Source organism: Triturus cristatus, chromosome 9, assembly GCF_964204655.1.
Source record: "Triturus cristatus chromosome 9, aTriCri1.1, whole genome shotgun sequence".
Classification (NCBI taxonomy): Eukaryota; Metazoa; Chordata; class Amphibia; order Caudata; family Salamandridae; genus Triturus; species Triturus cristatus.
Window position 1 is genome coordinate 739,341,906 of NC_140592.1, and position 11,579 is coordinate 739,353,484.

General features: G+C 45.0%; 1 protein-coding gene across 1 annotated transcript in view; it reads right to left on the reverse strand.

Annotated features, from left to right (window-relative positions):
* Positions 1 to 9,378, reverse strand: part of LOC146798690 (dual specificity protein phosphatase 10-like) — a 49,832-nt gene extending 40,454 nt beyond the window's left edge. The window contains exon 1 of the mRNA XM_085625989.1: positions 9,217 to 9,378. The gene's annotated coding sequence lies outside the window, so the exon portion shown is untranslated. The remainder of the gene's footprint in view (positions 1 to 9,216) is intronic.
* Between the last annotated feature and the right edge of the window lie 2,201 nt (positions 9,379 to 11,579).

Genomic DNA, 11,579 nt, shown 5'->3' on the forward strand with positions numbered 1-11,579 from the left:
TCTCACCTGGGCTGGCGATGCAGATTTTGGCAGCCGGAATGCTCGTTTGAAGATTTTTGTAATTAATTTGTTTATTAATTTACTGGTTGAGCCCTTGGTGATCTCGTGACCATATGTTAGTGCGTTGATTACTTTGGCTTTCATTACTTTCAGCATAGGTGTAAGACTGGGACCTAATAGCTGGTTTGATAGTTTTGCAGCGGCCACCTCTAATGAGAGTGCTTTTATTTGTAATGCTTCCTTGTGCTTGCCAAAGGAGCCACTTGCCTCCAGGAAGATGCCCAAATATTTATAACTGGAGGTTGAGTCCAGCTTTGTTTTATTGAAGAACCACCTTTCTATTGTCCTTTTTTTTTTCCCTAAGGAGATAGTTTTGGTTTTTGACAGGTTAAGTTCTAAATGATTTTTTGTCGAGTATGGTAACAATTCGTCCAATAACCTCTGTAGACCCACTTTTGTGTGGCTTAATAGCACCAGATCGTCGGCGTAAAGTAAGTTGGTAATGCGGGTCCCATCGAGTTTTGGGGGATGACAATTTACTCTATCAAGTGCTGGGGAAAGGTCCGATATAAAAAGGTTAAACAGGAGTGGAGCCAACACACAGCCTTGTTTAACGCCAGTCGCTGTTTGGATCTTCCTGGAAACATGGCGGCCTTCGCCCAGTTTGATTTTAATCCAAGTTTCAGTGTGGAGCTGAATTATTGCCTGTAGGAGAGACTGTGGTAATCCCCATATTTTAAGTTTCTGCCATAACAGGCTTCTGGGAACGCGATCAAAGGCTGCTTTGAAGTCTACAAAGCAGCAATGTAGCTGTGTGTGTTGACATGCTGCTTTATCTATCAAAACTGTTAGTGTTAGCAGATTAGTTATTGTCCCAGTTTTGGCTATGAAGCCTGTCTGATTAAAGGGGAGACGCGCAGTTGTTTCGACCCAGGCCTGCAGCTCCTCTAGTAAGATGTTTGCAAAATACTTGGACTCCACGTCGAGAAGTGCTATCATTCGGTAATTTTTTGGCTCGTTTCGCTTTCCACCTTTGTGGATCGGGTGAATGACTGCTCCTCGCCAGGATTCTGGGATCGTGTTGTTTAATCTGCAATAATGGAACAGCGGGGTCAAATAGTCTGACCATAAATTAATGTCGGATTTAAACATTGCTTGGGGGAGACCATTCGGACCGGGGGCTCCATCCACTCTTGCTTTCCTTATGTGGTTTGAGATCTTATTTTTTAATGCTGCTGGCAACACCGTGGGCTCTGGTTGAGTGTCATTCCATTCCGTAGGGTCCTTTTTTGCCGAGTCTTCTGAGGATGTATTTTCGGGCAATGCTCGCCCCTGGCTCTCTAGACTCAAGAAGGGGGACTTAAGGCTTGCTGGACTGGCAAGATCGAGGCCAACTTTATTGTCGTGTACGTCTCCAAAATGGAGAGATAGAAACTTGCTCCAGTCTGCTTCGCTGATGTTTGCGCTACAGTGTCCGGTTACACTTTGGTTACTCCTGTTCACTAGGGACCAAAATTGCTTCGGATTGGGATTTTTACTTTCGTGGATGAGCTTCAGCCAATATCGGTCCGAGACCTTTAGTTTTTCCTTTTGAATGGTTGTTCTGAATAGGGCTTGCGCTTGCTTGTAATTATTAAAGTAGATTTTGTTGCTGGGGAACTTTCTTGAAAGACGGAGTGCTCGATTCCTCTCGGTTCTTAATTTCCTTATGGCTTTTGAGATGAAGAATTGAGAGGTTTGATTTCTCGGGCCCCTCCTTAGGGGAAGTTCATTGAGAAGAAGATTTATAAGAGAGGCCCAGCCGCTGACCACATGGAGATTTGTGTCTCGAGATTGATGTAACAAAACTCTACTTTTTTCTATCAGAGATGGGGCCATAGAATCTGACCACTTTAGCCGCTTAAGATCCTCTGAATGGCTGCCTGAGTGGGTATGAGCCAGTTCCTGATGATGTGAGTCACCAGAAGATAGTGTTATTATTTGGGCCCGATGGTCACTGTCTCCCTGTTGGGCAATTTGATAGCTCTTGATCCTGGGCAGTATTTCTCTGCTCCCCAAGGTAAAGTCCAGAAAGGAGTGGGAACTGCCATTTGACCAAGTCCATGCAGGCGGAGTGTCGAAGGAAAATCGCCCGTTCAATAGAGTAAATCCCAAGTTGTTAAACTGTGATCCCACATATTCCCCCAGTTTTGATGATTTGTTCCCGGCGGGGATTGCCTGAGGTAGAAAATGTGGGGGGGTTCTTGGGGAGTCCAAGCATGTGTCGTCTACGAGGTTACAAAATAGATTGGTGTTAAAATCACCCGAGATGATACTTGGTGTGCTTCCGTACTTGCTGATGAGATCGCAGATGGAATTGATCAAACTGTCCATTTTGGATTTTTTCTTTGTGGTGCCGGGGGGGATATAGACGTTAAGAATTAACAACTGAGGGTCAATAGTTGAGGTTCCCAGGGTTATTCCAGAGAGCCATTCCTCTGCAAAATCGATCTGTTTGACACTTGTTGATATTTTTGTTGATACATAGATCGAGAGACCACCCTTAAGGCGGCCGAACTTGGACTGCCTGGTGGCGGGTGTCCTAAACTCCAAGAAGCCCACTATTGGGATACTTTCTCCTGCCCAGGTTTCCTGTAAAAGGATAACGTCGTATTCTTTTAGAGAGTCAATTATTGCTGGAGATTGTTTTTCCGAGCCGAATCCATTAATGTTCCAAGAACATATTGTCAGGTTGTGATTAACTATGGGTCAGTCGGTCTGGTTTCGGGATAAGGCCCCCGGCAACCATGACCAGTCTGCAGTGCCACTGTTTCGCTGGTTATTTGCTGGCTCAGGATTGCCTTTGGGCGAGCTGCCTCTGGCAGACCTCAGTACTGAATAAGGGGCTAGGGAGGAACTTACAGTGCATGCCTGATTCGTTTCGAATATTGAGGGATAACGAGGAACACTCGGGGTTGTTGTTATAATGCCCCATGTTTTGAACTGGTCGGTTTTGGTCAGCACTAGATCCCGAATTGTGGACGTTAAGAACGTTATTTGAGTGGCTTCGCCCGTGTTGGGTCCAGTGCTTGAAATAAATTCTATAGCAATTATATCCCCCGATTGAAGATGGTTTAGGTCTGGTAATGATTTGAAAAGTTTTAATATATTTCCTCGGTTAAGAATGTCATGCGGGCCCCTTGAGGTGTATTCTGGGGTGAACAGCAATTTGGTGTTTTGAGTGCTGTTTTGGGACTCACAAGACTTGTTGGCCGCTGCTGGCTGTCTTTGCTTGGAGTTTGCTTTGGAGAACTTTCTTGGCAATACAGATATGGTGGGTGAAAAAGATAACTTTTCCATGTGATTTGTGTTTACAGAGTGTGGAGCATGGTTTTTGTTTGTGAGCTCCAAACTACAATGGTTTGCTGAGTTTAGGTCTCTTTTACAGCCAGAATCTAATGCAATACTTTGTGTACATGGTTTACTTTTGTTGGCACCGGTAAGGGGTTGAAGTGAACTGAATTCTTGGGCAGTTATTTGAGATGATGCAAGGCTCTGATGAGCAACTCCCGAAACTGGGTGCTTAAGTGATGGTTGTATGAAGACAGGTTTTGCTTGAGTTGATGAATGAATAGAAGGTTCCAAATCTTGGGATGTTGCTGATTGCCTTTTAAGCCGGGTTGAGGAGGCTGTCTGTGTAAGTGACTGATTTAACGGGGGTTGAGGACTTGTCCATTCTCCTTTCAAGGAAGGTATTGGTGTTGTTGATGGTGCATTACCTAAGGGGGCTGCCTCGTCCCTGGGAGGATTACTCGTGTTAAAAGATGTTAGGCCGATTGTCAGTTTGTTACGGCTTTTTCGTTGTCTTTTCTTTTCCCTTTTCGACAGGCGATTTGGTTTTTTGGATGTTTTGATGAAAATTGGTTCAGCAGCTGCTGTGTCGATTGGGTTGGGAGACTTTGTGCTGGAGCGGACTATCAGACAAGGTGAGTCCTGTGGCTGACTCATGGCCTGATTGGGAGGATCTTGTGACTTGGACACCGAGGGTTTCTTTATTTCCGTTAAAACGGCTGAGAGAAATTGGGGTAAAGATGAAAGAGAGTCTATGATAGGCGAACAGCAGCACACTGATTGCACCAGCTGTGTTTGGGCTTGGGCTTTTTTAATGAGAGCGTTAAGTGCCTCCAGTTTTTGGTCGATCCCGGCGGTGTACACTGCAAGCGTGTTTAGCAAGTGTACCTGCATGTCCATCTTGTCTGAGTGGTATGTTAAAGCAGCTGACGTTGTTTGGAAGGTTTGTAATAATTGGGACCATAAGTTATTGGGGTTGGCCGGTAAGGGTGTTTTTTGCCTGTTTGGCTCTTTATGCACGGTATTGAAGAAAGATAGGTCCAAAGAGGTGTTTATGATGTTAATATTTGGGTCTTCAGGTATCGAGTCTTGCTCAGATGCCGCCCCTTGATTCATTCTGTTCAAACAGGGGTCTAATTTGGATTGAGCTGAGTTGTTAAGGGCCACTTGTGAAAGGGCCCTTGCCTGTAATGAAGTGGCTATTGGACTCTTTTGTGATTTGTCCTGATTGGGGTTAAATGAGGAATAAAGTATAGACGGAGAAAGCAGACTTGGGTTTAAAAGTAGTTGAGTGATTGAAGGGTCAGCATTACTGTGGGTTGTTGCCTTTAAAGAAACTTGATCTGAATAGGTTGAATGTTGAACTGAAGATTGAGAATGAGTCTGTTGTGGTTGGATGGAGTCCTGGGCTTCGAGGGCATCCTTGCTAGGAAATTCTGTTATTGAGGAGGCGCTCTGTTGACTTAAATCCATTGGTCCTCCATCGACCCTGTGGATCAATGGGAGAACCGTTATTTGGTGTGATCGTGGCTCGAGGGCTACTTGAGCGGGTGCCTGTACCTGTTGATTATTCTGTGTACCTGTGGCACTCTTCTGGGTTGTGGCTGGAGCTATAGACCTGAAGTAGTCCCTTAGGGAGACCATGTTTTTTGCTGGATTTGATTGTTTTGTAGAGCCAGGTGTTGGTTCCTCACTCGTTGGGTGGGCATGTGCAAGCCCTGGATCTGAGGTTGTCCTTGTAGTTACTAATGTATGAGGTGGTGTTGACATCTTTGGGGAGGATGCCAATAACTCGCAGAAGTCCGTGTTGTTTGCTCCTCTTTTTGGCGGTTTTACCAGGGCTTTCCTTACTCGTCCTGACCTCATTCCAAGCGCCCTTCCTTTTCCCCTTTATTATATATATATATTTTTTTTTAATGTAATTTGTGTTTTGAATGACTGACTGACTGACTTGACTGAAAAGCTTCCAGGTGGTCCAAAGGAGTTGCGATTGAGTGGCTTGGTGGTGGACCAGATCGATGGAAACACTGTAAACAGACTTAATTGAAGGGGGACATTGATTTCGCCTTTTGTTTAAGTGGGTAGCAAAGTGATTGCTGAGTTATTGAGTTGTTAAGTTGAGTGGCGCCTGCTCTAGCAGTTCTTTTACTTTCAAGTGTATTCAAACGAAAAAGAAAAAAGGTTTGGATTCTGACCTCAGAGGCCTCAGGAGTCTCAGGGACCAGAGCTAGGACCGGTGCAAATTCGAGCTTGTGGGCTGGCTCGAGGCCCCGGATCAGGCTTCGCTCCAACACCTCCGGCGCCCCCTGGCAATGGCCGACCACGATGTTGCTCGCTCCCTCTCCGTTATCGTGGCCAGAGTCGTGGTCGTAACCCGTGACCGTGGTCAGGAACGGGCCCGTGATGGGTAGCCGTCGATAGCCGCCACCACGTCTCTGATTTTGGCGGGATTTGACGGGATTGTGGGGAGTGCGGGGGGGGGTTAGCGGGGTCACAGTGGCCACCAACCTGAAACTGACCCCTGGCCTGCCACAGGACCACCTCGCCCCTCCTTGCTCCTCGCTCCACACACGACTCTGCTCCGAGCTTGAGGCTCCGGGCTCCGCGCGGCTCCACACAGCTCCTCCTCCGTTCTGCCCTCGGACGTGCACGCGGGTTGTGACAGCTCTCGCCTCGGACTGAATGAACACGGCGGGCTCCCCTGGCTGATGGCCGGCTGACGGCTGGTGTTTGCGATGATCCGGCAATCTGAGGAGTCCGGCGGTCCAGTTGCAATGGAGAGGAGGGTGGACAGAAATCGCGCCTGGAGGGCTCCTGCAGCCTGCTGCCGCAGCTACTGCCGCAGCTGCTTCGCTGCTTCGCTGTCAGTGATACAGGTGGGCCCAATCAGCAGCGTTGCTCTCTCATGCTCGCCTCAATGTTAACTTGAATCCCACAGTCGGGGGCTGGAGACAGGCCGCTCGGCCGACGCGAGGCCCTCTGGGAATGGGAGCCCCCAGGGCGGAGGATTAGAGAGGTAAATCTAGGCCTCCCTCGCCTTTACTCCAGTTCCTTTAGGTCTCCAACAGTGGCTTACACTTGACTCTCTACCTATAGCCTCACCCCAATCGACTCTCTCCATTCGTGGATTGTGGGTCACGTTTTCCACAAAAGGGTTGTCCTTGTTGTCATGGCTGATTTTTGGCGTTTACGTTGTTCTGGGGATTGTGGCTGTCAACTTGAGGTGATACCTTTATTCTCACGTAGAAATATTTACATAATCCATATATATATTTTTTTAATTATTTTTTTTACGCCACGGAAGTAAAAGTAATTTAGGCCCAATAATATGTTATTTAGCGCAACTGCGCTAATACAATCACAAATGTATTACAATATTTACACACTTCATACTGGTGTGTGCGCATATATAGAGAGGAAAGATCTCGGGTAATCATGTGATATTATGATTATATATATTGCAATCAAGGAAGGGGTTTTGATGACATCATAAGCAACAGGGCCAAAGGCCGAGCTGTTAGCAAAGATCACCACAAACCTGTGATGGCGAGAGAAGAACAGCTGACACGTTCTGTGGTATTTTTATATCATGTTTAATTTGGTGCAAAAAGCACCACAGCGTTGTTTTTAAGCAAAGTGATTTACCGAAAGTGAAATACTGGCCAACGCTTTAACTGTATTGAAAAGAAAAGTATTAAATTATGTAGAGAAGAACAGAGACTTCAGAAAAAATGATTTTCTTTCTTAAAAACATATCCTGGGCACTGAAATCAGAGATTGGTGAAGCTACTGCGAGCACGACGAGCCGCCAAGGTGCCCTGATTTCATTTAGACTGTTTAGGCTATGATTAGCTTTTACAGATAAACTGCTAATTAAACCGTGAGCTGTGGCTAATCACCCAGACTTCAAGCTTCTCATGCAATGTTCTGCTATCAATAGGCTTTGGTCGTGATTTTAACATTCCAGTTTAGTTTTAGTGAAGATGTACTAATTAAACAATGGGCTATGGTGAACCTCTGCTGACGCAGTTATGTGTAATTTCCAGGAAATTTTGAAACTATTTCACAGGTCCTTGTGAAATATGGTATTTATACCAAATGATAATACAGTTTATGCAGTACAAGCACCCAAGCATGTACTATAAATGTTCTGCCAGTGTCTAGTGTACAAATATTCCCACAAGCACACACATTCCCACAATACCTGCAAGGACAACAATGTGTCCAGTCAATGCACTACATAGACTCTCAGCTCAGTGGCACCTGGGTATTCTCACAGTCACTGCAGCTACACACATATATATATATATACACACACACACACACACACATCACCTCTTGACTGGACATTTACGTATATATACACTTTCAAGTCAAACATGTTAAGTGTGTTCACGCATATCTAATCGCACAGCGTGAGGAGGCGCGTCATGACACCCCCCCCAACTCTGAACAATGGTGATACACAGCACTTGGCCCATCAGCACGTATACAGCATATTCTCAAAGTACCTGCAACGCAAATACTCACAGTTCCTATAGGTGCAACTATCTGCACAGAACCTGCAAGTAAATATACTGTCAGAACCCATGCAGCAGGTGCACACATTGTCAAACTCCCTGTGGAAACCGGCGTCCTCAGTCCCTGCAGGTACACATCTTCTTTTGATTTAACTATATTCTCAGGACCCTGGGGCGAAGGGGGGGGGGTCTATATTCTTAAAGTGCTTGTGGTAACAATATGTGTAGTCCGTGAGAGCATGCGTATTCTCAAAGTCTCTGTAATGTATATCTCGGGTACCCGCCAGGTGCGGTAAACGGAGTCACAACAGCACTAAAGCTTCGATTCCGCGGCTTGTAAGGAACACAAAGGGCACAGATCTGGATCTTACAGATGCTCTCGATTTTCGGGGTCGCTAATGAGTGCTGTTTAATAGAGACACCGGTTATTTACAGCGCCTAGAAAACACTGCACAAAAGACAAAGGCAAACATACGGTCCTTACAAAGTGACGTGTTACACAGAATTACATATCCAAATACAAACACGCATTCAAGCTTAGGGTGGCATAAAGCCGATTGTAATCCTTAGTTTTACCAGAAGGTGCATTGGCCCCTGGACGCCTTTCTTTAACACCGGGTGCACTCTGGGAGATGCAGTCCCTGTTCAGATAAACTGAACCAAGTGTACTAACATCTATGAAAACAGCGATGTGTACAAAGGAAAGCCAAGGCTAGAGAAGTAGGGTTCAGGTAACCTCACAAAAACGAGAATATTAAATGCGACCCGCCACATTCACGCGCAGGCAGACACATGCCGACAGCTCTCTCGCGCACATACAGACCAGTCAGGAAGCAGTCAGCCTTGCCATACACACATACAGATCATATACGTAACAATATGGTACTATCTACTCCACTACACCTGTCATATTGCTATTAATTAGCACACGTACAAATGCATCGGCCCATATGTAGAGATCTAATCATACACATACAGACCAGCACATCTACTCATACGTTTCGTACGTATGATATATGAACACTCGCCATGCACGTATCAATTACATACACACGCTCCAACCTGCTCCATTCACACACACACACACACACCTTTCGCCATGCACACAGACTTTTCAATGCATATTGATTCATACATGCATCGCACACATACATACCATGCACGTACAGAATTACCATGCACACAGACCGATCACATGCAGACGCAAACACAAGACTCCCCGCACGGCCACAAGCAGACCATATACCTGCTCATTTACAGATACTGCAAACAGGCTTCGCTTCCCAGGCAGCACAGTACCTAGGCACAGAGTAACCCTTCGTATCCCCCGTGCCTGCATTTACACGCAGATTCCGGGGCCTCTTACCTGCATCAGTGGCTCTGCGCGTTGTGACTCGGGTGCTGGGTCTGACCACCTCCGCTGGCTACGGGCTGCACAATGTCTCTTCTCTCCCGGCCTTTCCGTGTTTTGGGGGGGGTTGTTCTCGGTAGGACGCCTGCCTGTTTAGCTTTATGCTGAGCTTTTAATGGGAGAGAATGGGAGGTGCCAGCTCAGCCAGGGTGACATCACCCTTAGCCAATCAGAGGCAACGCTTGTGATAAAAAAAAAAACGTACTCACAGCACGGGAGAGAGAAGGGCCGCGGGGCATGCGATGAGCACTGATTCGTTGTTTTGTGTTCACAGGATTAGTGGGAACAGAATTGACTTTACAGATCATAACACTGAGCAAACGACGCCTGCTGAGAATTATATCCCTTTTGTTTCTTTGTTTCGCTCCAGGAGGGTTATGGGAAATGTAGTCTGGTCGGTGCATTTATTCTCCCTCGCAGAACAGGGCCCAATTTTCGCTTTAATATTTTTAAACCTATAAAACAGTAGCGTAGTTTATTCAAATGAAATTCTGTGAGAGAGTGCATAGGATAACGGAGTGCACTTGGAATAGGAGAAGAACTCAAATCATAATACAGAGACTCTAGTAAAAATGGACAAGGCACTTAAAAAGAGAAGGTTGAGAACAATGGATATATCATAACACTATACGACAACATTATAGATCAGCAGAGGAAAACAAAACGACAAACAAACAAGGCAGAAACATTGGCTACCGCATAAAATGAAAACAATAGCAGAAAGGAATCGAGAGAATTCATAAAACAACAGTGGGGAAGCTGAGAACACTAAATAATACAGTGGCCAATAGGGAAAGCGTAGATCACAAAAGAGCGAAGTAAGAGAACACTAGAGAACATGAAGAAAATGACGGAGAAGGCAAAGACTAATACGAGCCATAAGATATGTCTATTTCTGCTAGAAGTTATTTATTTATAACACACAGAACGATAGCTAAAGCGGCGAACAAATGGCACATCATCATATAATGGTACAGAGAATATTAAAGAACGGACACCAATAGAAAAACGGGCAGAAAAACGTCAGAGAAGACAAAACAAAGACTATAAGAAAAAGAACTCAGAAACCAACAGAGAAAAGACACGGAACGAAAGATAACACAGTCAATAAAGGACATATTATAGAATAATACCGAGGACATTTAATAAACGCGGGGCAATAGGGATAATGCAGACAACGTTGGAAAGGAATAGGACTAGGAACCGTGCCAGAACACCAAAGAATATTAAGAAAAACAGATAAAAGACACAGGATGATAGATAAGGTAGGGAACAAAGAACATATAGAATGGGACAAGAAACAATCCAAAACACTGAACAAAAGAGACAAATAAGAGATTGTTAGAGAAGGCGGAGAATAACGGCTATAATCTGGAAAGTTGAGTGAAGATGAAAGAACAAATAGAACGAGAGAGAAAAGACAGAAAGCTAGACAAGGCAGTAAACAAAGGGCATATTATAGATTGGCACAGAGAACATTAAATAACAGGGAATCTGGAGAAAAGCACGCAATAGAGAACGAACAGAACTATGGTTATACCAAAGTAGAACAACAGAGAAAATGTTGAAGAACACAGACTGCAATAAAAAGACAGCGAACATAATGCAAAGAGTTCATAACACAGTAGTGAGAGAATGCATTGAACAATGAAGAGAGCTTCTAGAACACAGTAGAGATGAATGGACACTACAACTGTGGCGGATACCCCACACTTTCTTTGGTTTCTTCACTCTCCAGTGGTAGCTGTGGTGAGCAGTCTAGCTGTATTTAGAGGAGGCAGTGTATGTTAGGCACCAGGAATTTGCAATAAATAAAGATCAATGTCCAACCTGCAGAATTCGATTTATGTAGCATAGCTAACTTTCTGTCTACTGGCCCTTTGTGTTTTTGCCCTTTCAAAGTCCAATAAAAATGACAAAACTAACAATTATTGCATTTGGAAATATATGAATACTCAGTTGCAATGGCAAACAGTTGTTACAGCAGGAAGTCCTTTTGGACCCCTAAGAATATTTACCACAACATAACAAAACCAAGATGGCGGCTACCACCTATTAAATAAATGGGAATGATGGTAGCCTGCGACAGGGTTCGTGACTCATCGGTGGGGAAAACAAAAACCAAATGTCTGCAAATCCCTCGTGCCTTCAGATAAATTGGGTTACTTGTAGGCTGTTAGGGGCCCTGTGTTACTAAAGAGAGGGACAAAGAAACAACAGGTGGCAAACGGTCTCCCACAACTTAAGGCTTGGTGGAGAAGAGTCCTTAGGCATACGCAGTGAAGTGATATCAGGAAGCAGAGGAGGCTTTGATGCCC